This window comes from Mus caroli, unplaced genomic scaffold, assembly GCF_978045245.1.
Source record: "Mus caroli unplaced genomic scaffold, Mus_caroli_1 scaffold_5, whole genome shotgun sequence".
NCBI lineage: Eukaryota > Metazoa > Chordata > Mammalia > Rodentia > Muridae > Mus > Mus caroli.
In genome coordinates this window covers 110,599,556-110,626,276 of record NW_028227260.1, presented here as the reverse complement: position 1 = coordinate 110,626,276, position 26,721 = coordinate 110,599,556, and positions in this window count along the sequence as shown.

The window sequence follows — 26,721 nt, the reverse complement described above, 5'->3', positions numbered from 1 at the left end:
GAAAGAAAAGAGACACATTGTACATTCAGGACTAGTGAAAGTTGAAGCTCATGGGTGGGTGAAGTGGCTGAGATGGGCAGATAGCTCTTCCTAAAAGTTCTGTGGGTTTGCAGGAAATTCTGCAAAAGTTTGTTAAGCACACTCCAAACTTAGTTCTGGGTGTTAGAGAGCAGTTGTTGCTCACTACAAGCTGTGGTATAGATGTTCTTGGAGACATCTGAACTTGTACCCTTCAGCATCTACTAACAATACTGAGTTTCTACTCTGCTTGATGCCCTGGACTTGATTGTAAAAGACGAAGGGTCATGCAATGCTGAAAGGCATAGAAAGAGGAAGGGAGTGAGACAGAGGATAGAAGAGCATCTGAGATGGGGTGGGGATAGGGAGGTGAACAATATTGAAAGTGAGAACACACCAGAAGTCTTTCCTAAATCAGCCCAAATCTCAGAATCAGACGGAGAAGGCACTGTCAAGATTTGATAGGAAGGTTTGCCTTGCTTGGCCAGGTGCTTGGGTTTTATTTTATTTCCTTTCATTTTTCTCTCTCTTTAGAAACAAACACCCTGCTTTTGCCCCACTTTCCATTCAGCCAGAGTCTGACTGATTCTCCTTGGAGTTATATATTTTTGTCATGTCTCTTAATACTTTTGACTCTACTACCTTGTAGTCGCCTTAGTCAACTTTAAACCTTTCATCTTCAGAACAGGGATACTAATACTAATCATAAGGATAGAAACAGTGACAATATTAAACAATTTGATCATAGGGTCCTTGTCATGGGATTTTCAGGCTGCAAGAACTATGTTTCCTTACAATAGACCCATTCTGTACAAAGCCATCCATGCTTGAGAAATGTTACAGTGCAAATATAAAATTTAGTATTCCACGTCACAGATATACCCACCAAAGACTTACCTATGTACAAAAGCTTTATCTCCACACTCACTCAGAAAAAGTAACCTGTCCAGCCTCAGAGCAGCTGGCTCAGCACTTTTCAGTGGGTGACCTATGCTTCAGACTGGTGGTGTTTGTTTCTTTTGTATTTTTAATGTTTTCACCAAAGATCATACAGAGGAAGTAAATCTGCTACAACTTACTGCAGATGACTATTTAGGGCTTATTAATCTCAGAAGGTCAGAAATGCTTCATTTAGAGCTCATTTTGTAGTTCTTCTGGAAGCTTTGGATTTGAAAGAAAATATGTCTATCTTAGTTGAATCCACGTGACCTCTTATACCTATAACCTGAAGAGTCTGTCTTGTGTAAAATATGCTTATATTTCCATAGAATTTATCACTAAGATAGTAGGGGTTTCTTTCTAGGAAAGTCTAAATGCTTAAATTTATATTGTCAGTATAGTTATCTTGCTAGATAACAAATCACCATGTAATTATTTATTTATTTATTTATTTATTTTTATTTTTTATTTTTTTGAGACAGGGTTTCTCTGGTATAGCCCTGGCTGTCCTGGAACTCACTTTGTAGACCAAGCTGGCCTCGAACTCAGAAATCTGCCTGCCTCTGCTTCCCAAGTGCTGGGATTAAAGGCGTGCGCCACTACGCCCGGCTTAATTAAAATTTTAAGAGTAATTATGACAATGGATAAAATAGCAGCATTCCAAACAGTAGAGACTTTTAAGAACCAAGTTAATTTTGATTCAAATTACTGAATATGAATAACAATTTTCAAAATGTCAGAAGAGGAAAAAAAAACCCCTGAAACATAAATTTCCCTATGTGTGGAACAACTGTTTTGCCTGTTTTTAATAAAATACAAAGTTTAAAGAATGTCACTGGAAAATTCAAAAGCCTTCTTTTGACATCAAATACCTCTTAAGAAACAACATTTGCAGCATTTTGGTGTAAATGAATTATAAGCATGTGGATTAAATTTTCCACAAAATCTGCATAGTTCAAAAAGACATGAAGAAATATTTCAAAGAAACGTGTTGAGCTTGGTTAGTGAAAATGATGGTATCATTAGCGAATTGTTTTGTTTCTGGGTTTAACAGCAGCTGGGCACACGTCTGAATCAGACACATCCTTCCATTTATTAACAATGTAGCTTGAATAAGACCTTTTCTAGCCTACTTTCAGGGTTTTCATCTCTACAATGGAGTCGGCAGCCCTTAGCTCAGTGCCATTCTGTGACTTAACAAAAGTGCCTCATTTTGCATAGTCCTTCTTACATGTGTTTTTATGTCTATTACTGAGTGCCTAGAAGAAGTGTGCATATATTTCAACTTGTTTGAGTATGCATGTAGGTGTGACTATAGGTTTCATGAATGTGTATGTGTGTGCACAACAGTGTGAGCATTTGTATAATGCCAATCAATATGTGTGCATATACATGAGCTCTTGGGTAGCTGACATGAGGATGGGCTTCGCTGCACAAACTTATGCGAGAATGTGAAAAATTTTATATACACCTGTGCATTTGTGCATAAATATACACAGGGCCATGTCCTGGGCACCCTTTCTGTCTGTAGCAGTGATACCAACCTGTCAGTATCATGAATCAATTAGAGTTTTAATTTCCAGAAAGTTATCATCTAGTGAATTCCTCTCTGAGGCTGCCATAATTTCTTATGTATTTGTTATATTTGTAACATAAAGAGGAAGAAGCAATTAGATGTGTACACAGTCTTTTTTCATCTTCTGAAGAAAAGCTTTTGCAAAGGAGACGAAGGATCGAACAATCAGAGAGTATAACCATGTGATGCTTATTCCATATCCCCGTTCCCTGTCTTTTACCATGCAAAAGTCACTTCACTAGGAAAAAAAAAAAGAATCAAGTAGCTTACTTGGCACATGGTAGTGAGCCTTCCCCTGTTGTCACCTGAGCACTTACCTTGTTAGTGGTAGCCTGCTACAGTTGTCACCACTGGCCTTGGATGCACTCTAACACAAAGCTCTTTGAGAAATCTTCCTAAACATTCTGAGCCCTGCAAGAAATGTGCTTCTTGCTGTTTTGTTATCTTTCTCTCAATACAATCCTTTAGGATTTCTACAGCTCCGGGACAGCTCCCAGGTTCCCTCCATCACTCACAGCCCACTGGACTGCTCGATCCATTACTACAGCTCTCCATTCATGTGACCTTCTCAGTGCTCCCTGGACCCGGGTTCCCAGCTGGAGAGGACCATGCTCGCCATACCAGAATAGCATCTCTCTGTTAGTGAAGACAGAAGTACATGACCTGATACTTATCCTGCTTTGCTTTGCTTTGCTTCTTCTATTTCATTTCTTTTTCTGATTTTGCACATGACTAGCTGTAGACTCACTCCTTAGAAAGGGAGGACTACCCACCCTCCCTATGTGGGCCACACAGCTCTTCCTGCTGGGGTTGTTCCAGAAGGCTGTGCTCAGTGCTTTGCTGCTGCTGCTATCATCTGTGCATGATGCACACTTTCCTTCCTTCTTGTTGGGTCAGCATTGTAGCTTGTTTGTTTTATGTGTTTGTTTGTTTGTTTGTTTGTTTTTCTGGGACTCTTTCCTTTCGAGGGATTTTGCCTTAGGTCTTCAGCTAACTGTTGGACTCTTGGGGGCCCTCAAGCCTTGCTGAGCAGCTCTCCTAAGTTGACCTGAGATTTATTCCCTGCTTCCATACCTTCTGTATTCCTGCATACAGCGTTGGAAATACGTGGATACCTGCCTAAAGCCTTTACCCACTCTGTCCTCTCTGTTTCCGAGCCACCCCTTTGTTTCCAGTTCCGTGGCTTCGGAACACAAAGGTGCACCTAAGAGCAGAGGTTAATGCAGCCTCCTCTCCCCTCTGGAGTTCACTCTTGTCCAACTCTTGGCCTCCTTGATTAGGTCTCAATCTGTTTCTGGGAGGTACTGGAACTAATTATGCAGATGAAGAGCTTACACGCAAATTCAAATAATCACCATGGGCTAGAGTAATAGGAAATTCAAGTGGGCTTCAGTACAAGTCTGATTCTTTACATTAAGCTTCCAACACCCTGTCTATATGTTTTGTTATTCAAAAATACTAGCAAATATTTCTTGACTTTGTGATTAGGCAGCTAGGATTTCTTCTGTTTTTTTTTTTTTTTCCCTCTTCCTTTTAACAAAGTGCTTTTGGCATTTTGATAAGTATGTTCTATGACCAATCAAAAAGGTCAACCCAATTTTTATTTTTATTTTTATCTGTTCTTCTCAGTAGCCTTTATGAGAAAGGCAGAAAAAGCACTCTCAAGCTTTTATGGTCCTTGTACTAATTTGTTAAGTTATATAGGGATCATAAAAGAACAGGAATTTCTAACTTGGCACAGACCCTGAAAAATCCCTGAGTCTGTATTTTGTTTGTATCAAAGGTAAGTCTATTTCTACACACACACACACACACACACACACACACACACACACATACACAATACCAGCTCTGATATTTAATAGCTGAATAATTTTGGGAATTGATTTCATCTTTCTGAGCCTTACTTTCATACTTGAAAAATAATGTTTATTTATGCCCAGGTTTGTTTTGTTACTAACAATGGTAGCTGACATTTATCAAGCGTTGAAGAGCAAGTTGTATTTTGAATTGCATTTCATACAGTATCTTATTTGAATCTCATAACCACTCTCACTAATGGCTTATTACATTCTGATTTTACTAACCAGAAAAACAAGGCTAATGCAAATGAAGTGATTTGCCAAAGTCACCCAGTTAAAAACTGAACCCAGGGTTGAATCAAGACTTGAACTCCCATGATGGTTCAAGATTCTCCACCGTAAGGTGTGTCTATGAGGACCAAGTGGAATAAAGTTGTGAAGGTTTAACAAATGATCAGACAGTACACAGTTTACTACTAATCAAATCATGATTACCAAACACAGACTTTCTTTTCTTTTTTTTTCTTTTTCTTTTTTCTTTTTTGCTTTTACAACAGTAGATTAGAAAAGCATAGAATAAATCAGGTAAGCATGGGTCGTGAGATATAACTGAGTACAACAATGAATACAAAAATTTTAGTGTGCTTCCATTTTACACAACCATGTAATCCGGCGCATTTACTGTTGTTTGGAGGGGAAAAATGATGCAAGGAGAATCTGCTTTTCTGCTACGACTGATGGCCACCATTAGCTATTTTCCAATTTTATGATTTTCTTTAATTACAGTGATTCTTTTTTCCCATTTATTTATGTATGTATTTATGTGTGTGTGTATGTATGTATGTATGTATTCACTTTACATCCCGGTTGGAAACTTTCTCTTCCCTGTCCCCCTCATATGGAGTCTTCTACCCTGTCTCTCATTCATCTCTGAGTAAGAGGAGGTCCCTCGGTCCCAACCGACCATGGCACCTCAAGTCACTGCAGGATTAGGTACACCCTCTCCCATTGAAGTCAAACAAGACTTCTCCCAGTTAAGGAGATAGGCAGGCAACAGGCAGGCAACAGAGTCAGTGTAAGCCCCCACTCCAGTTGTTGGGGGATGTGCATGAAAAACCAAGCTGCACATCTGCAACATATGTCCGGGGGTGGGGCTAGATCCAGCTCTTGTCTGTATGCTCTTTGGTAGGTGGTTCAGTTTCTGAGAGCTTTCAAGGGTCCAGGTAAGTTGACTATGTCGGTCTTCTTGTGGAGTCTCTATTCCCTCCAGGCTCCGCATTCCTTCCCCCAACTCTTTCACAAGACTTCAATTTGGGTGATTCATTGTTTTGGATGCTGCTTTTAAGGAGTTGTAATTATTTCCTAAGTGGTCATTTTCATGGGGCTTGTAATTTATAAGTCAGATTTATATCAGTAAATTCTCACCCCACAAAATGCCCACACAATGAACTCAGAGCCAATTGATATTGATATAAATTAACCACCTAGATAAGACAAATTGTCCTGTAATTATCCATCCCTTATAAGATATTCACAGCTACCTGTGGCTATTTAAAGCCATGCAGAATCTGGATGTCTTTCTCTTCCTCCTCTGTCCTCTATCCAGCTTTAAAAATCTCCACCTACCTTCCTTTTCCACTGCCCAATCACAGACACCTTGTTGTATTAATATTTAAATTAACTGGGGGAAAATTCTGCTGCAGAAGGTCAAGGAACCCTGGACTAAATCCCATGTAATCATGAACTAAAATACATCTCTCTGCCTTCTGATTGCTTTGTCAGACATATTGCAATACACAATGAGTAAAGCCAGCTACTACATATCACAAAATTGTCAAAAATATAAGGAGCAGATGATTTCTTAGTGAGTAGAGCACTTGCCTTCAAGCCTGAGTTCAATTCTTGCCACCCACATTGTGGAACAAGAGATCCATAGGTTGTCATCTGATCTCCACATATGGGTGTACATGAACACACATGCATAGAAATCAATTAATGTTAAAAAATTTAAAATTATCTTTAAAAAACACTGGGCAACATTTCATTTAAAATAGATAAGAGTACTTTCTGCTCTTCTACAGGACTGTAGCTTGATTCCCAACAGCCATATCAGCTCATAACTGCCTGGAACTACAGCTCAGGAGAGTCATCACCCTCTTTCAGCCTTTTAATCATTTGAGTACACATGGTTCATGTAAGTTCACTTAGACACAGACACAGATACACACACACAAATAAATGAATTTTCATTTAAATTTCTACATAAGAAGTAAAAGCAGATATCTACTTGTGAGTATATACCATGCATGTCCTTTTGGGACTCGGTTATCTCACTTGGTGATATTCTCAAGTTGCATCCATTCACCTGCAAAATTCATGCTGTCTTTGTTTTTAATAGCTGAGTAGTATTATTCCATTATGCACACAGATTCTTAATCCATTTTCTAGATGAGGGACATCTAGGTGGTTTCCAGTTTCTGGCTATTACAAATAAAGCTGCTATGAACAGAGTTGAGCAAGGGTCTTTGTGGGATGTTGGAGCATCTTTTGGGTATATGCCCAGGAGTGGTATAGCTGGGTCTTGAGGTAACACTATTTTCAGTTTTCTGAAAACCGCCAAATTGATTTCCAAAATGGTTGTACAAATTTGCACTTCTACCAGCAATGGAGGAGTGTTTCCCTTGCTTCACATCCTCACCATCATCTGCTGTCACCTGAGTTTTTGATCTGAGCCATTCTGACTGGTGTGCGGTTGAATCTCAGGGTTGTTTCCATTTTCACTTCCCTTTTGACTAAGGATGCTAAACATTTCTTTAAGTGTTTTTTTTGTTGTTGTGTTTTTTTGCTTTTTGTTTTTGTTTTTTTGGCTATTTGAGAGTCCTCTGTTGAGAATTCTGTTTAGCTCTGTACTTCATTTTTAAATTTGGTTATTTGGGTTGTTGGTAACTAACTTCTTGAGTTCTTTATAAATTTTGAATATTAGCCCTCTGTCACATGTAGGATTCGTGAAGATCTTTTCTTATTTTATTTTGTCTTATTGACAGTGTCCTTTGCCTTACAGAAGCTTTGCAGTTTCAATTGTTCATCTTAGAGCCTAAGCCTTTGGTGTTCTCTTCAGGAAGTTGTCTCCTGTACCAATGAATTTAGAGCTATTCTCCACTTATACAGGATACCTATGAATCACACTGCATTGGTCCAAAAAAAGCTGATTATGAAGAAAGATCCAAGCAAGGATGGTTGATTCTCATTTAGAAAGGGAATTAAAGTACCCATAGAATAGAGATGGAGGGAGACAACTGCATGGGAGAGGGCATGGGGAGGGGAACGTGGAGATGCAGGATCAGGTATGGGGAAGGACAGGAAAGATGGCCAAATTGCCACAAAAATGAGTGGAAATCTTCAGCTGGCAGGGGTGGAGAGGTATCAGGCATCTTGAGGACATGCCAGAGACCTGGGATAGGAGAAGAATTCAAGAATCAATGGGAGTGACCTTATCTGGGACTCACAGCATTAGAGATATGGGAACCTGAAGAGGCTACCTCCTATAGCCAGGCAGGAACCCCAGTGGAATTATAAGGATACCAACCCACCCACAAAGCTTTTGATCCAAAATTTATCCTGTCCACAACAAGTGTAGGCATGGGGGTTGGAGCAGAGACTGAGGGAATGGCCAACCAATAAACAGCCCAACTTGAGATCCATCCATGGGCAAGCACCAATCTCTGACACTATTAATGATATTCTGTTATGCTTACAGACAGGAGCATGTTGTCCTCTGAGAGGCTCCACCCAGGAGCTGACTCAGACAGATGCAGACACCCACAGCCAAACAGTGGATGGAGCTTGGGAACTCTTATGGAAGAATAGGAAGAAGTACTGTGGGCCCCAAAGCGGAGAGGAACTCCATAGGAAGATCAATAGAGTCAACTAACCTGGACCCTTGGGGCTCTCAGAAACACCAACCTAAGAGCTTACAAGAGCTACATCTAGGCTCACACCCTGCACATATGTAGCAGATGTACAGCTTGGTCTTTATATGGGTCCTGCACAAATGGAGCAGGAGCTATCCCTAAAGCTGTTGCCTATCTGTGCGATATGTTCTTCTAGCTGGGCTGCCTTGTCTGGCCTCAGTGGGAAAAGATGTACCTAGCTCTGCAGAGACTAGATATGCCAGAGTAAGGGGATACCCAGGGTGTGTGTGTGTTTTCTTTTCAGAGGAGAAATGGAAGGGAAATGGGGTAGGGGAAGGTTGTGGGAGGGAGTGTCCTAGAGTCAGGGCAGCAATTGGGGTATGAAATGATTTAAAAAAAAAAAAAGTAAAAGCAATACTTGTAGGCTTGATAAAGAGAAGTTATATAATCAAAGTCCAGGAAAGACCTTTGGTCAGGAACATAAACCTAGCATACAACTCACCATATATTTTATTTTATTTTATTTTTTACTTACTAGCCTGAGTACCTTAGAAAATGCACTTTGGAAAACACACTTGGTGCCATCGAATTTATGATGCTATCAATTCTTTGATAGATTGATATTTTACATACTGCTAAGAAAAAAAAAATCTATTCAAAGACACATTTGCCACCTTAGTAATGCTAGCACTATATGGGCTCACCATGTAGCCCTCTCATTGTCTGCCTTAATACTTCTTGCATTTATGTTTCCAGTTACTTTGATTGTCAATTCTTTTGTATTCGGCCATATTAAAATACAATACAACTTTCTTTTTGTAGACATCTTTTTCTTAGGTCTTGTCAATCACTCATCATGTTGTAAGAAAATAACAAACTGTGTATATTCCACCAGTGATTTTTTTTTTACCAAAACACATTTTGTTTTACATCCTTATTTTATGTCCGTTAGCAGGTACAATACATTTTCTTTTAAAGATAAGTCAGACTGGCTATTTTGGAAAATCCTTTAAATTGTTAATAAAACTCACCACATTAGTACCGACATTATATATAAACTCCAAAGAAATGACAAAACACCAACAACTATGATCGAATGTGCACACACAAAGGTGATAGTTACTCTACCAGGCTATGTCGACAATAGTAATTGTAAGATGCTGTTGATTACAAGATACATGGTGATTTTGGAGTTGCACGATGTGTCTTAGGATCTTTTAAATACAGTCCTTAAGATTTCTTAGTGTTTTATCTGAGAGAATGAGACTGGTAATGATGCTTGCTGTAATGAAGAGCATGAATATATAATTAAATCTTTTAGCACATAGTCAGTGCTAAGAGATGCTAGAAAACTACCACTGAACTTAAACTACCTTTAGAGTAGACATTGCCGTGAAAAAGCCTAGGTGCCAGAGATGAAGGGCCAGTACGGGAATGCCTTAGCCAAGTAATATGTTGTTGTGTTTCTAAAGTAATTATGTATATACTTAATATTCTCAGACAGAAGGGCCTGTATACCGTCAAGCTGACAAATTCTACAGGCAAATGGTTGGCTTCTTATAAACTGCTAAAGTGTTGATTTAATGTGAGTGCAAAGCAAGTTTAACTCATTGCACATGAACTTGCTTAAATAAGCAGGCCTAAAATGGCCCATGTGACTATTAAACTATTTTGTCAGTTGACATCATTTGCATAGTATAGCATGCCACTACTACTATGTAAAAACAGTGTAGACTTTCCTTCACGAGCTAACACTAGAACTGCCATGCGATCCAGTGACCCACTTTTGGCTATATAGTTAGAAGATGGAAACGTAAATGTCAGGCAGTGTCAGGTGTGAATTTCTAATTCTAGCATTTAGAAAGTAGAAGCCAGAAGACTAGGAGTTTGAGACCAGCCTAGGGTACAGAGTGAGACCCAGTTGAGAAAAATGAACAAATAAAAACAGAATTTTCTGCCCTACATTTTTAGTAGTTACTATCCAAAATGACCAAGGGATGGAATTAATCCAGACATTCATGGATTAATTAGTGAAAAAATGTGTTTATGCATACAATGTAACATTATCCAATTTTAAAAATGAAGGAAACTCTATTTTATGCTAAAATAAGGGTAAATGTTATGATAACATTGGTTTATATGTCTTATACTAAGACATACAAACCAACCAGAAAAAGAAAATTACTATATGGTCACCATTTATGAGGTATCTAAAACAGTAACATTTATCAAAACAGGAAATAGATGGTAGTTGCCGGAAACTAGGGAGATTACTGAAAGGGACTGGCCATAGAGTTTTCAATTTGCAGGAAGATAAATTCTGCAGAATTGTTTTAGAATAATGTGAGTAGATTTCACACTACTAGACTGTGAATTTAAAAAGAGTTAAGATAGCAAGTTTCATGCTGTGTATTTATTTTTATCACAATCAAGCTTTTATCGATTCTTAGGATCGCCTGTTTTTGTTTGAAAAGTATTCCCCAGACAGTATTTTTCCACTATCCTAAAATTTCTCTCTTTTTTTCAAAGTGAGAAAATATTGTTCTGAATGAATTATATAAATGCATATGTCAAAACAATAATGTTATTTTCATGGCAAATAAGGATCAAAGGATGATTTTTAAATCAGGAAGAAGCAGCTGTGGTGGCTCCCACCTGCGAGCTCCACGCTTGGAGGCTGAGGCAGCTGGATCGAGAGTGTGAGGTCAGCTTGGGTTACACAGTGAGTTCCAAGCCAGCTGGAGCGACATAGCAAGATCCTCTTTCAAAAAATAGACAAACAATAACAACAACAACAAACAAACAAAAGAAAAACAAACAACTTAAGGACAAACAAAACCCAAACAACAACAACAACACACACATACAATCAGGAAATGTTGGTGTACAGGAAATCTCTGATGTCTATAAATGTTTGATCCCACTTGACTGAATTGGCCAGTTTTTAGAGCCTTTGGTTTTTTTTAATGTATGATATTATGTAGTTTGCCAAGATAATTGGACTTCTTATTTGTAGCTCCTTTATTTCATTCTTTTGACTGTTCGAACTAAAATTTCAAGTATTCAAGTGATGAGAATCGACAGCCTTGTCTAGTTCTTGGTTTTAGAGGAAATACTTTAAGTTTTTCTCATTCATTATGTTGGTTGTGGACTTTGTTATATATCACATTTAATATCTGGAAGAATGGCCCTTCTAAACCGGTTTATTCTGGGCTTTTATCATAAAGAGTTGTTGAATTTTATCAAAGGCTTTTTTCTCATCCTATTGAGAGGCTCATATGATTTTTATCTTTGATTCCATTTATGTTCTGTATTAAGTTTATTGATTTATGTATGTTCAGCCATCCTTGTATCCTTGGTATGAAACAAACTCTATCACCATGTGTGATCTTTTTATATGTTGTTGAATTGCCTTTGCCAGTTATTCATTAAGAAATTTTGCATATATATTCATCAGAGATGTTGCTCTCTCATTCTCTTTTTGGGGGTTGCGCTTATTAGGTGTTTGTTAGTGTTAGAGTCATATTAACTTTGTGTAAGTGACTTAGAAATATTACTTCCCTGTTTATTTTATGGACTTGTTTTTAGGACCATACATCTACTGCAGAGCTTTTCTTTCTTGGGAGATTTTTTACTAATGGTATAATCTCATTTCCTGTTGTCAATGAATTTAGGCATTTTTATACCCTCTTAGTTCAATGTTGGCATATAATTTTTCAAAAGTACAGCATAATAAGGGCTGGACAGGTGGCTAAGCAGTTAAGAATACTGGACAATCTTCTAGAGATGACCACCATTCAATTCCCAGCTCCCACATGGCAGTTCACAATCATCTGTAACTGGACTCTCAGGGGATCAAACACCTTCTTCTGACCTGAACAGGCACTGCATGTATGTAGTACATAGACATGCAGAAAAAACACCCATACACATAATAATAAATGTAAAAATTAGAAAAATCCTTAATGATTTTAGGGATTCAAGTGTGAGTTACTAGGCCAGCCAGGGCTACATAGCAAGATTCTCAAAAAGCAAATCTAAACAAACAAACAAATGGCTAAGGGGCTGGAGAGATAGCTCAGTGGTTAAGAGTACTGGCTCTTGTAGAGGACTCTGGTTTATTCCCCTGCACACACATGGTGCTTCACAAAGTCCACATACTGGAAAATCCAATTCCATCTGCTGACTTCCTAGGCAGTCAGTCATGTATGTGCACATACAAACATATACGCAAACCACCCATGAAGATAAAATAAGAAATCTAACAAAAAGATTAAAAGGAGGGAATAAGAATAGTCAAAAATTCCTCTGAAACTAAGAAAGCAATAAACATATGCTTATTCAAATTTCTAAATTAATGAATATAAAGTAATCTTTAGTTAGCTATAATAAATATTGGTTGTACTAACATTTCCGATTTTACATGGATTATTCCAGATTTAAGGAAAAGAAGGGAAAAATTTTAAAAAAAGAAAAAAGAAAAAGAAGGAGCACTTATAATGCTGTCTTGAAAGGAAAATTACAGGGGAGTTTGATTCATGAATATCTATTCAGATATGCTAACCATAGTATTTGATACATAAATCAATCAAAGCATGAATGGATAATGCTTCATAACCAAGTTTATATATTTTCACAGCCCATAATTGGTTTACCTTAGGAATTTAACTTTTGTTATTTCCCACATTGTCAGAATATGATTATTTCAAGATGATAATGATGATAAAATAAAATAGTCATTTAGTTAAAAAGTTAGCAAATAAGGAAGAGAATAGGCTATAGTAAATTTGTTTAAATAACAAAAAAACACATTATTATTATTTTAATTTTTGTTGGTTATTTTATTTACATTTATTTTTTTCATTTTTTTAATTACATATTTTCCTCAATTACATTTCCAATGCTATCCCAAAAGTCCCCCATACCTTCCCCCCTATTTCCCTACCCACCCATTCCCATTTTTTGGCCCTGGCGTTCCCCTGTACTGAGGCATATAAAGTTTGCAAGTCCAATGGGCCTCTCTTTCCAGTGATGGCCTACTAGGCCATCTTTTGATACATATGCAGCTAGAGTCAAGAGCTCCGGGGTACTGGTTAGTTCATAATGTTGTTCCACCTATAGGGTTGCAGTTCCCTTTAGTTCCTTGGGTGCTTTCTCTAGCTCCTCCATTGGGGGCCCTGTGATCCATTCAATAGCTGACTGTGAGCATCCACTTCTGTGTTTGCTAGGCCGCGGCATAGTCTCACAAGAGACAGCTATATCTGGGTCCTTTCAGCAAAATCTTGCTAGTGTATGTAATGGTGTCAGCGTTTGGAAGCTGATCATGGGATGGATCCCTGGATATGGCAATCACTAGATGGTCCATCCTTTCGTCACAGCTCCAAATTTTGTCTCTGTAACTTCTTCCATGGGTGTTTTGTTCCCAATTCTAAGATGGGGCAAAGTGTCCACACTTTGGTCTTTGTTCTTCTTGAGTTTCATGTGTTTAGCAAATTGTATCTTATATTTTAGCAAATTGTATCTTATATTTATTTACATTTCAAGTGTTATCTTCCTTCCCAGTTTCCCTTCTGCAAGCCCCTATCCCACCCCTCCCCGATGCTTCTATGAGAGTACTCCCCACCCACTCCTACCTCACCGCCCTAGCATTCCTTTACACTGGGGCATCAAGCCTTCACAGAACCAAGGGCCTCCCCACCCACCGATGCCAGATAAGCCATCCCCTACTACATATGCAGCTAGAGCCATGGGTCCCTCCATGTGTACTTTTTGGTTGGTGGTTTAGTCTCTGGGAGTTTTGGGGGGCCTGGATGGTTGATTTTGTTGTTCTTCCTATGGGGTTGCAAACCCTTTCAGCTCTTTCAGCTCCCCTAACTTGGGGTCCCTGTGCTCAGTCTGATGGTTGGCTGCAAGCATCTGCATCTGTATTGGTCAAGATCTGACAAAGCCTCTCAGGAGACAGCAACTACTCAGCTATTAAAAACAATGACTTCATGAAATTTGCAGGCAAATGGCTGGAACTAGAAAATATCATCCTGAGTGAGGTAACCAGTCACAAAACGACACACATGGTATGTACTCACTGATAAGTGGATATTAGGAAAAAAAGCTCGGAATACTGACAATTCAGCTCACAGACCATATGAAGCTCAAGAAGGAAGACCAAAGCATGGATGCTTGAGTCCTACTTAGAAGGGGGAACAAACTAATCACAGGAGGTAGAGGGTGGGAAGAACTTTGGAGGAAGAGAGGAGGGGGAAGAGAAAAAAAGGGGGGCAGGATCAGATGTGGGAGGAGACAGGGGGAGATCTAAGGAGGATCAGGAAATTGAACAGAGGTGTGTAGCAATGGGGGATGGGGAACTGGGGTTAGCCATCAGAAAGTCTCAGACACCAAGAAAGTAAGAGGCTCCCAGGACCCAATGGGGATGACATTAGCTGCAATACCCAACAAAGGGGAGGGAGAACCTGTAGAGACCATATCTAGAGGTGAGGCATGCCCCTGGTTGAAGGATGGGGCCACCCACCCTTCTCAAAATTTTAACCCAGAATTGCTCCTGTCTAATGGAAATACAGGGATAAAGAGTGGAGCAGAGACTGAAGGAAAGGCCATCCAGAGACTCACCCACCTAGGGATCCATCCCATATGCAGCCACCAAACCCAGACACTATTGCTGATGCCAAGAAGTGCTTGCTAACAGGAGCCTGATGTAACTGTATCCTGAAAGGCACATTATTATTATTATTATTATTATTATTATTATTATTATTATGTTTATGCAGAAGTATTCTGATTTGTAGTTGACAAGAAGGATACCAGTTATCATAACTTCTACCCTGTATTGTACTGGCAATCATAGCCAATGAGATAAGAAAATAAAAACAATTTTATGATTGAAAATAAAGAACAAAATACATGAGCAAATATGGAGATAAAGTGTTGAGCAGAGACTGAAGGAAAGGCCACCCAGAGACCATCACACCTGGGGATCCATCCCATATAGTCACCAAACTCAGGCACTACTGCTGATGCCAAGAAGTGCTTGCTGACTAGAGCCTGATACAGATGTCTCCTGAAAGGCCCTTCCAGAGCCTTACAAATACAGAGGCAGATGCTCGCAGCCAACCATTGGACTGAGCTCAGGGTCCCCAATAGAGGAGTTAGAGAAAGGAGTGAAGTAGTTGAAGGGGTTTGCAACCTCATAGGAAGAACAACAATATCAACCAACCAGAACTCCCCCCCCCAGAACTCCCAAGGACTAAGTCATCAAAAAAGGAGTACACATGGCTCCAGTTGCATATGTAGCAGAGGATGGCCTTGTTGGGCATCAATGGGAGGAGAGGCACTTGGCCCTAGGAAGAATTGATAGATGCCCCAGTGTAGGGGAATTGAGGGTGGGGAGGTGGGAGTGGGTGTGTGTGTGGAGGAACACCCTCATAGAAGCAGGGGGAGGGAGTTTGGGATAGGAGGTTTCCAGGAGCAAGGGAAACTGGGAAGGGAGATAATATTTGAAATGTAAGTAAAGAAAATATCCAATTAAAAAAAAGAAAATAAAAATCAGAGTTTTGTTACTTATGGATCATAAAATTGTACAAAATGTACAAAATCAAAATGTGAAGCTAAATTACTAGAATAACAAGAGTGTGATCAAAAGTATTTGGATATAAAGGTACTATACAAAACCAGTTGTAATTTTTTATAACAGTACAGTAAATGTGAAGGGAAATATTAAAAGAAAGAGACAGGACAATGAGGTAGCTATTTCACAGCCACCAGACATTCTGTATGCATATGTGCCAAGTGCAATTTGATGCTTTTTTAATAAGGTAGAAAACATCTATTTTCTTTTCTGAATTTTGTCCTAAATTTGGGCATACTTCTATCATCTACAACAACATACATAATGAACACCATTATACTAGTAACATAAAAATATTAGCCTAGGGGTATAGGACAGAGGTACAGAGTATGCTTAGAACTCCCAAAGCTCAGGTTAAGTTGCCAATGCCAAAAGACAAGTAAAAGCAATAATAATAACAACCCACAGATATTTAATATATAAAACACTCATATATGTATATATATACACTCTCACACATATATACTTATGTACATTTATATGTGAATGTGTATATGACATGTAGATATATGAGTAGAATACTGAACTTCCACAGAAATAACTCTAGTTACATGTTACAATGTAGATAAATTTTGGAAGCATGATACAAAAAGGAAAAGTTATAGACTATTTTATGGGTACTTTTAAAAGAGTTGAAAATGTGGAAAACTCAATAGCACACTGTTAAATTATACTAAAGTATGTGTAACAGTGCTAAAAAAAAAAAAAAAAAACAAAACAAAACAGATGGGTGACGTCTTAGGGTTTCCATTGCTGTGAGTGGACAGCATGACAAAGGCAACTCTCGTGAAGGAAGACATTTAACTGGGGATGGCTTACAGGTTCAGAGGTTTAGTCCATTACCATCATGGCAGAAATCAAGGCAGCATCCAGGCAGACATGGTGTTGCACTTTGATCTGCAGACAGCAGAAGGGAACTGTCTTCTGTAGGCTTATACTTTTTAAAATGTACTTTTAATAAGGCTATGTAAATGTTTTGAAATCCCTTTTAGCTCACCATGCACCAGAGGAAGGAAAGGTTAACAGGGCAAAGGAGTATGTAGACCCATTTAGACATAATTTTGGGGGGAGCAAATCCTATCTGTGTTGTCAGGTTAGTTCACAAGAATCAATAGTAGTAGCTCGATCCACTCTCAAACACATTTACAAATCAGCAATTGCAGTTTGGTCTAGAAGAAAACCACAAGGCTCTGCCAATCTACCCAAGTCTGCAGAAGCGGCAAGTTGCTAGAATACCACCAGAAGGTTTTTGGTGTGTTTCCCTCTACAAAGTCACAACAAACAATGAGCAGCAAAGAATGGCAAGAAGTATCAACACTACACAGCATTGTCCACTGCCTGCTGGGTTATATTGATATTCTTTCCAAATATCACATGTTCTCTCAAGTGTCCCTTCTAGCAAAACATCACATGTTCATTTTTTAGGCTGCTTTTAGAAAATCCCAATGTGTCTGTTCTCAGCAAAAACATCCTGTCGCAAGATAGTTTTCAGGAAAACATCACGTGAACAAACTGATTGCAGAAGTTTCTTTATGTTTCTTTCTCCAAAGAAACCCCCAAAATTTCACTTCAGCCCTCAGCAGGCATCCAGGAGGGCACTCTAATTCTACACTGGGCGGAGCTTAGGCTTAGGAGAACTCAAAGCCCACCTCCACAGTGGCATACTTCCTCCAAAAAGGCCACACTACCTAGTAGTGCCAGTCTGTATAGCCAAGCATTCAAACACATAAGTCTATGGAGCCAAACCTATTTAAAACCACCACAGGTGATAAGCACAAAATGTAGGATAATTACTACCTCTCAGCAGAGGGGAAGACAGAGTATTGTGTAGGAACTCATGATACTTCCAAGGTAAACATAGAGCTTACTTAATACCAGAGAATGTAAAGATATTTGTACATATGACATATTTCCTTGTATATAATTTAATGAAAATCCAGATCTATCCTACTTTACATCCACTGCTTTTCCTTCTTTATTAATATCAAATCATGTTGACGAAAAGATAATACTCTGCTTATTCCATTTTAGTAAGCAAGAAGCCAGAAGGGATTTTCAAGCAATGGTGCTCTGAGAAGCCATGACTGGGAAGACTGGTACTAAGGGAAGTTGGTGATAAGAGTAGAAGCAGGGTGAAGGAGAGTTTTGAGAATATAAACAAATCCATTTACAAAATCCAGTTGTTTTCTCAGGTAATTGTCGATAGTGCAAAACACATTTTTGTTTCACAACTTTTAAGAGCTGCAAACAGACTTACTGGCAGATTTTCTGATGTATTGTGGCAATAGAAACCAGCTGATGCCTGTTTTCAAATGTGTTTGCAGACGGCTAGAATTTATGACTCAATTAATATAACAAACGTGTCTATGAACTTAATGTAATCCTTTTGACCTTAATAAAGTCTTAAATCCCAAGTAAATCTGTTTAAGATTGAAAAATGTACACAAGGTGAAACATTACATAGATTTGTACTGGAATATATGACCCTTGCCTCCTACCCCTGCACTCTGGCTAACAGTGCCATTTAAAATGCTTCCTTTCATGTTGGCAATGTATAAATCCATATCTTTATAGGATGCTCTCATCAGTCCACAGGCCTCTATACATGTACATACACACATTACTCCACAGGATTCTATATATGTACACAGAGAGGGGAGAGAAAGCGAGAGAGAGAGATTTTTTGCAACATGGATGTGGTTGGCAGCTTAAAAATGATAGAAGACGTTCTGTTCAAATTCCAAATATCACCATTTATAGTGGAACTATGCTGTTCTTTCCACAAGATTTGTTACTATTGAAATGCTAACCACATTGCAATAAAACATATTATTATGCAAATATTCCAAAACAATGTTTTTTAGCCCTCAGAAAGAATGACAGAAAGAATGTCTTGTCAAAAGCGTAATGCTAATGTTTTTCAATACGCAACAATGTACCATTGTTTAGTTTAACTATTGAGTCTCTAAGTTATTATATTATTATAGTGAAAGAGTAATAAAATAATTCTGGAGAGTCAGCACTAAACTCCTCCCATATACAATGATGACAGATTCAGCTAAAAGTGACTGAGATTTTAATATTTCATAGGGGACCAAAGCTAGCCATGGCATCATGACAGCATTTCTAGAGTTTTGAGTTAGATTAAAGGAGACTTGCCTGGCATTTCCTATTGTTTCAGGGGTCAAACACCCCAGCAGTTAGTGAGAAGTCCATTGCTAGGTATCTACCAGTCAAAGAGCACATTGGTTTGGCTCTTTAAAATGTTTGTTTATCCAATCCATTTTTACTAAGAAGGAAGCAAATATTAAGTGGATTTGGTCAAGACTGTGTATAGACCTCAATGCTTAAACAAAAGTGGGTCATTCCTTATATCTTATTATTTCTCCGTCAGTCTTGATTCACAAGGAAGATGATTTGCAAGAATGTTGAGGAGTCTTCTCTTGGGGAGGCTGTGGTATTTGTCACTGAAACACTACTTCAGCAAGCCAATGCTGTAATATTTCAAGGTTTTTGAAAAAGATGAACAGGCTTCATATATTGTACTTGACAAAACTGAAAAGTTAACTGTGATGGTTAATCTTCATTGTCAAGGTGACTGACTTTACAATCACCTAGGAGACACACTTCATGGTGTCTTTGAGTGTGTTTTCAGAGTTTTATCTAAGGATGGAAGACCTGCCCTAAATGTGGATACTACTATTCCATCCATGAACAAGGGTTCTGGATGAAATACAAGAAGAGAGTGAGCCAAGAACTAATGCTCATCTCTCTCTGTTTCCTCAATGCAAATGCAATGTGACCTTATCCTTGCCTTCCCATAGCTGTATTCTCCTGCTATGCTAGACACTATCTGCTCAAATTGTAAGCCTCAAGTTGTTTTTGTCAATACTTTTTTTCACAAAATGAGAAAAATAACCAGTACATTACCCGATTTTGTTTTAGCATTGCTGGTTTCCTTGATGGTGTGAAGCTTAACCTCATCATTAAAAACAATTCACTTCACTATAATTTCAAACTGTCCTCAAGTAGTCATTCTGTTTGATGGTCATAGTCTTTCTCAAGCTAAGAGCAAGGGCCTTTTCCCTTCTCTTTCATCAATGAGTATTTCATTAGGTAGATGAACATTTATGTATGGCAATACAATTAGCAGAACAAAATCAGCTTCTTGGTTTCTGGGACATCCCCCATCCTTTTGAACATCATTGCAGTGAAAATGTCTGCTATTGTGACTGTTTTTCCCAGTAACCTTTTCAACCATCCTACATCATTTGTCTGTGAGAGTGCTGCTTGTCTCATATGGCACCAGACATCTCCCAGCCTATCAAGGCTCTCAATATCACTTTTCCTCTGTCACTTGGGACACTTGGAAATAATATCTCCTGAACTGTTTGCACAGATATCTCTATTGTTGAAGCTGCTCACTTGATGGTTCCTATGTGAGAACAGAGACTTGAAAGTACCACACCATTCAAGATGTTCTGTATTCTCTGAATAAGAGCAATATGGCAGATGTCTAGGGTTCTTATGTGACTTCTCGGGGATAAAGCATTTCAACCTTGGTCTCATTCATTTGAAATATACCCCTTCATCAACTCTTCATTTCACCCTAGAAAGATTCTTCTGCTTCATTGATATAAAACTTTTCTTTACAAAACATCATTCTTACTGACCCTGGTGTTGTGAATGAAAATCTAGGCTGCATTTTCTTTTTGCATACTAGGAAAATGCTCTAGCAAATGTTCTCTCTTTATAAAGAAATTAATTCTAATAAGTAATATTACTCTAGAGAACCCTGATTAATACAGAAAAAGCTATGATTTTCCAAATAAAGCAATATGTGGAGGGTGTAGGGGGGCCAAATTTGACATTGAGTGTATTTTCCATTCCCTTTGCACCATCTTCTTTGAGTCGAGAGCTCTATCCTGGGATAGAGCTCACGAACTCAGCTAGCCTGACTGGACACTGAGAAGCAGAGATTCTCCTGTCTCCAGAGTTGCCTGGAATTGTATGTGGATGCTGAGGACCCAAACTCAGCTCGTCACACTTGCACAGGAGTACTTTTGTTACTAAGCCCTCTCTCTAGCTCCTCAAATAAGGGTTTTCAAGCTGAAGAGAACGATTCAGAAATTTGTAACCCTCTTGTAAGTGAGGGTCTGTGCTATCTCAAAGCACTGGCATATTTGATGTCTTTTCTTGTGTTTGTGAAGGTATCAAAAGAGCTTGTAAAGAACCCCCTTAGGGCATGTTTCAGGAAGCAGTGTCAAAACTATCACTGGACAGAGACATGCAGATCCAAATTATTGTTAATTTGTAACTCAAGCTTACTTTTTCTTTCTGAGTACATCCCTCATTAATGGTCTAGAAGCCAAGCCAACTGGGGTTTGAATGCAGGAGAGCAACAGGACAACATTATTCTTACCAAAGTGATGGGCAATCCACAGACATGTTAAAATTTGCTGCTCTTCCAAGTTGATTGCATCAAAATGTTATTTACCTCATCAAAATGTAACTCCATCTTGTCTCCTCCCTTTTATAGGTTAGAAACTGAACCCTAGGGAAGAAAACAACTGATTTTCAAGTCATTGCTATGTATTCTGTATTTCTGTGCCAAAGTCTGCTCAAATTTTAATCACAATGTAACTACATAACACATTTGAATTTCATAGTCATGGTATCACGATGTTATCATATTGCAGTACTTTGTCATTCATGAGTTTTCACAGCCTAAAAGATGAAGTAGAGAGAAAAGAGTGCAGATCTATTGTGATAGCAATAGAAAGGAAAAAGTGAGAAGTTAAGGGGCTTTGGGGGTCAGATTTTAGCATTGGGTACTTTATACTGCAGTTATCTGGATTTTAAATTAAATTTATTGCAAAACTGCTTTTCATTTGAACACTAAGACATCGTAATCCTAAATTCTGCAACACCACAAAAATCAATTGAATGGTTAACTTCATACCAATTAGCCTCGCTAATTTGTAGAAAAGTAGTATTACATTTATTCATCTATCTGTGTATGCACGTATTTGTCTGTGGATGTATGTTCAGCACCGTGTGTCTGTGGAGGCCAGAGGACAGCTCTTGGAGCCAGTCCTCTCCTTATACCATTTGGGTCTCAGGGACCAAACTCAGGTTCCTTATCATCCCTGCGAAGACTGGCTAGCCTTACTAATAAGTGCCATTACTTGACTGGGTATCTCACTGGCCCCAGCTCCAATATCTTAGTGGTGAAATAAAAAGCACATGCCTGGATCATGTTCCCTAATTATTAGTGAGTCTGTATGATTTCCACACCACACAGTCATATCTATGTCTTTCTTGTCCTCAGATCTGATCAATTATCAGGTACTAATGTCTTCTATTGTTTAGATTTTCCCCATATACTTCCATCCCATGTGTCCCTTCTCCTCAAGAGCCTCAGTATCTTTCCCCAGCTTCTAGCTGTTTTCCCTCACTCTTGTCTTTATCCAAATGATCCTTGTAAAACACTGATTTGATCAAACCGCACTTTGGGAAATAAGCTGACTGTGGTTTCTGTACTTGAGTTATGAAGCATGTTGTGCCCCTCCCCCATTCTGTCTTATAGCCCAATTATTGGGTCAAACTTCACTGCTTTAAAATTAGAGGAACTCTGCCTGTATCCTCAATGCCTAGGTTAGTGCCTGGCATGCTATAGTTGCTCAATAAAAGTTTATGACCATATTGAATTGATTTAATTATAAGCTTGGGTCTGTAATAATGATACATTATGCCAGTTACTTTCCATCCTGTTTTTAGTCAAGAATCCCTACTATGGGGTAGGTGCCCCTTCTCAGTGCTTCATTAACCCCCTCTGCTGATGATATGGAGAAGAGCACATGTCATGTGGTATGGCACTTACTATTCTGTTTATCACCATAGGTGGTGAGCAGTATCTACAGAAATGACTGAAATTAACCTGTAAACCCCACCTGCTCAGGGACCAGGTAACTTTCTAGAATGCTGGGAACTGTAGTTCTTAGAAAATAACAAAGCCTCATGGGAAAGTATGGTGGCCTATACATTTGTCCTTATAAACCCCTGAAACACATAACTGAAAGCGGTTATCAACTGGGAAATTCCAGAAAATGACCAAAACCCATCTCTTTGACAGTATTTATTATTTAATAAAGCTTACCTTAAACTTGGCCCCCAAATTGGTTTTTCTCTGGTAAATCTCGAAATTAACAGCTCTAGGTAGTTGACTAAGATTTCCCTCTTGTTGAGTGGGTCTTGAGTCCAATTAGAGAACCATTGGTTGCTATCAAGATATGTATGCCACAATTATACCTTTAGAGTTATCATGCCACGGTGGTCATTGTTGTGGTTCATAATTGTGATAGCTGAGTAAGATAATCAGTTGTTTCTTTCCTTGGCAAACTTGCATGGTGCTTTCCTGTACCACGAAATCTTATATTTGGGAAGGAGCCTTTTTATTTCAGATCCAGCTCTGGTCCTCTGTGTTCATGGTGTCTTCAGCACTGGGGCCTTACCTTTCACATCTGGGAAGCAGCCAAAGACAGCAGCAATAGCCTATAATGTTTTAGGAGTCTCTCAGACCAGTAACTCAAAGAAGGGCCTCTCATGCCTGTTGTTGTTGGTATTTTTTTTTTTTAAGATAATCTGTGTGGCTCTTGGAAGAAACACTGTCTGCCAAAATGGGAAAATTTCATTTAAGTTTATATATATATATATATATATATATATATATATATATATGTGTGTGTGTGTGTGTATATATATATATATATATATATATATATATATATATGTGTGTGTGTGTGTGTGTGTGTGTGTGTGTGTGTGTGTGTGTGTATACACATACATATCAGCTATCCAATGCAAATGGTCAACCCTGAAAATATATACAATTAACATTATATGGACTGGACTGAGCAAGTTGAATTTATATATTTGTGAGCACACACACACAAACAAACAAACAAACAAACACACAAACACACACTCATGTATGTCATGGTAATTAAAGGAAAAGAATCCATGAGTTTGAAAGAAGCTGGTTGGACAGTACATGGGAAGGGCTGGGGGTATGAAAAGTAAAGGTGAGAAATAATGTAGTTACATTATAATCTCAAAAGTTACAATAATAAAGGAAGAGTATAGTTAGGCAAGGTGGCACATACAGCCACCTTGTTATCACAGCAGTCTGGAAAAAGGAGTATTGGTACATTGGAGTCCAGTCTGAGATATAAAATGGGATCTCATTTCCAAAATATAAAAAGAAGAGAAAGAAAAAGAGAGTGAGAGGGGGGTAAAGGAGGAAGAGGAGGAGAACTTTAAAGCAAATGTATATACTATTTATTTATTTAGTCTGCTGGAACTTCTAACCCACTGAGGTACTAGTGAAAGGAATTCACTACCTGGCATGGCCCTGCAACCTCAGGAAGGAAAAAGGAAAGGTGGTACCTTTAATAGCATCGAGAACCTCTGAAACTGTAAAGATCATACAGGGACCTTGGGAAAGAAGGATAACTGGACACCATCAGGCCGCAGTGGCTGAGGACTAGTCTCCACAGTGTGATTATACTAAGTTTGGAAAATAAGAAAGGATTTATTTTACATGCTATGGTAATTAAACAAACACAAACCTATATGACCAAAAAGTGAAGAATGATACATGCATTCAGTGAGAGCAGGGAAAATTACACTCGCCTAAGAAAAGATTCCATATGTTCTCCAATACCTAGGCACAACTGGGTGCCGCTTTAATGACTTTCCAACTGCACCCCGTCGCTCTTAGGTATTGAAGAACATATGGTGCGTTTCCCCTTTAACTGTGAATTTCCTTGCTTTTGTCAGTTGGTGTCTCAAGCTTAATGGATTTTAATGCAGCTTTTGTGGGTGTGAATACAGTCCGAAGTTGTTATTAGCAAGGCCGTGCTAATCGTATATGCAGATGTTATCTTTTAGTCTTCCCTAAATATTCTGTGGAAAATCTACATATACCAACGTAACTTTGAAATTGTTACTAAAGGCCCTGCGAGACTTTTCAGATGCCTCTTCTCAGCTGCAAACTTAGCATGGATGATAAATGACCATTTAGTTGCCAATATAGCACAATATTTCAATTTCCTGCCTTCCCAAAGGTATTTGAAAGGTTGTACGAAGTTCATACTCACAGTATGTGTTGTCTACCATTCTGTGATCTCCGACAGGCTAACTTGAACCAAAACCTTTTCAATTAACTCAACACATTCCTGGATAAAACCAGCCCACTTTAGGCTCTGTACAAATATGTCTTTATTGATTTTCTTGGCACAGACTCCTCTTGAAATCACCGAGGAATCTGTTCTTTCAGGTGATGTGGAGGAGAGAGCACTGTCCACAAACAGTCAATGCTGAGCAGGAGCACGGTTGACACTTTATCTGCAAAAAGTTCTGCATCTCACTGGATCTTTGAATGTTAGTGAAACTCCAAAGGAAAGGAGAAAACAGGTCCTCAATGTAGTTCCCCTGCTTCCTTCAAATCAAATCCTGTTCATGTTTTCCTCATTCCCTCTGACTCTCAAAGGGCATGCATAGTATTTTACATAATTAAACTCACAGTATAGGAGCAATTTCCTAATCTGGTTTTTCAGTTTAAAAGTCTAGTGATAGGTTCCCAAGGGAGGCTATCTAGTACATTCTTTTTTCTTTCTTTCTTTTTATTAGCTGTTTCCTTTATTTACATTTCAAATGCTGTCCCTTTTCCTAGTTTCCTCTCCAAAAATCCCTTATCCCCTCCCCCTCTCCCTGCTCCCCAACCCACCCACTCCCGCTTCCTGGCCCTGGCATTCCCCTATACTGGGGCATGTAACCTTCACAGAATGAAGGGCCTCTCATCCCATTGATGTCCCACAAGGCCATGCTCTGTTACATATGCAGCTAGAGACACAAGTACCACCATGTGTTTTCTTGATCCAGTACATTCTTATGAACAAACACAACAGAGACAGAGTAGAACCTGAAACTCATGTGCTGAGGTTTACAGGGCAAGACAGCCCAGCATTTTAAAATCTAGAATGACTTACATGACTACATTATGTGCTTCATTGCTTATGCTTGATATTTCACTGAGAGCAAGAGAAACAGAAAAGGTGACGGTTGTCCTATTATTTTGAGATCTAGGCTACCCAGAGAAAGGAGCTCAACACTGGCTAGTTGAAAAACCCACTGTGGGCTTAGTATCATTCCAATCAAAGGAAGCAAGGTTGATTTCCGGTGACACATAGGCTGACTAGGGACCAAGGGTCTCTGAAGTGGATAGTTTCTGGGAAAGCTCTTCCTTTCTGTTGAGCTCTCAACAGTCAGGATAAAGCTGTGTGATCCGGCTCATATGCCTTATAAACAGCAACAAGTACTAATGCATGCTGAGGAGAAAAACTGCCACCAAATGTTTATCAGAGTGACAGAATTTTCAAAACAAAATTCATATACAGAAATATATATATATATATGGAAATGTCTAAGTTCAAAACAGTCATGTGTTTCAGCTCAAGTCCATGCTCTCTTTAATGGTTTCGGTTGTCTAAACCAGTGGTAGTTCTCTTTAGACAGAAAAAAAACTTTCTAGCATTAATTTAACAGAATTGGCAATATGAGAAAAATAATTAGAATCTGAGTTTATGGGTTTTCTTCCTAAGTCTATGCCATTAAATCAATTTCTTCTATATCGTTGTATGTAAGGTTTAACATCATGCAATTCCTCATTTTCTCTTTTACTTTTCTCTTTTTCATTTTCTCTTTGACTTTTAGACAGATTCTTACTGTGTAGGTCAGGCTGGCTTCCGGTCATGATTCTTTGGCCTAAGTTTC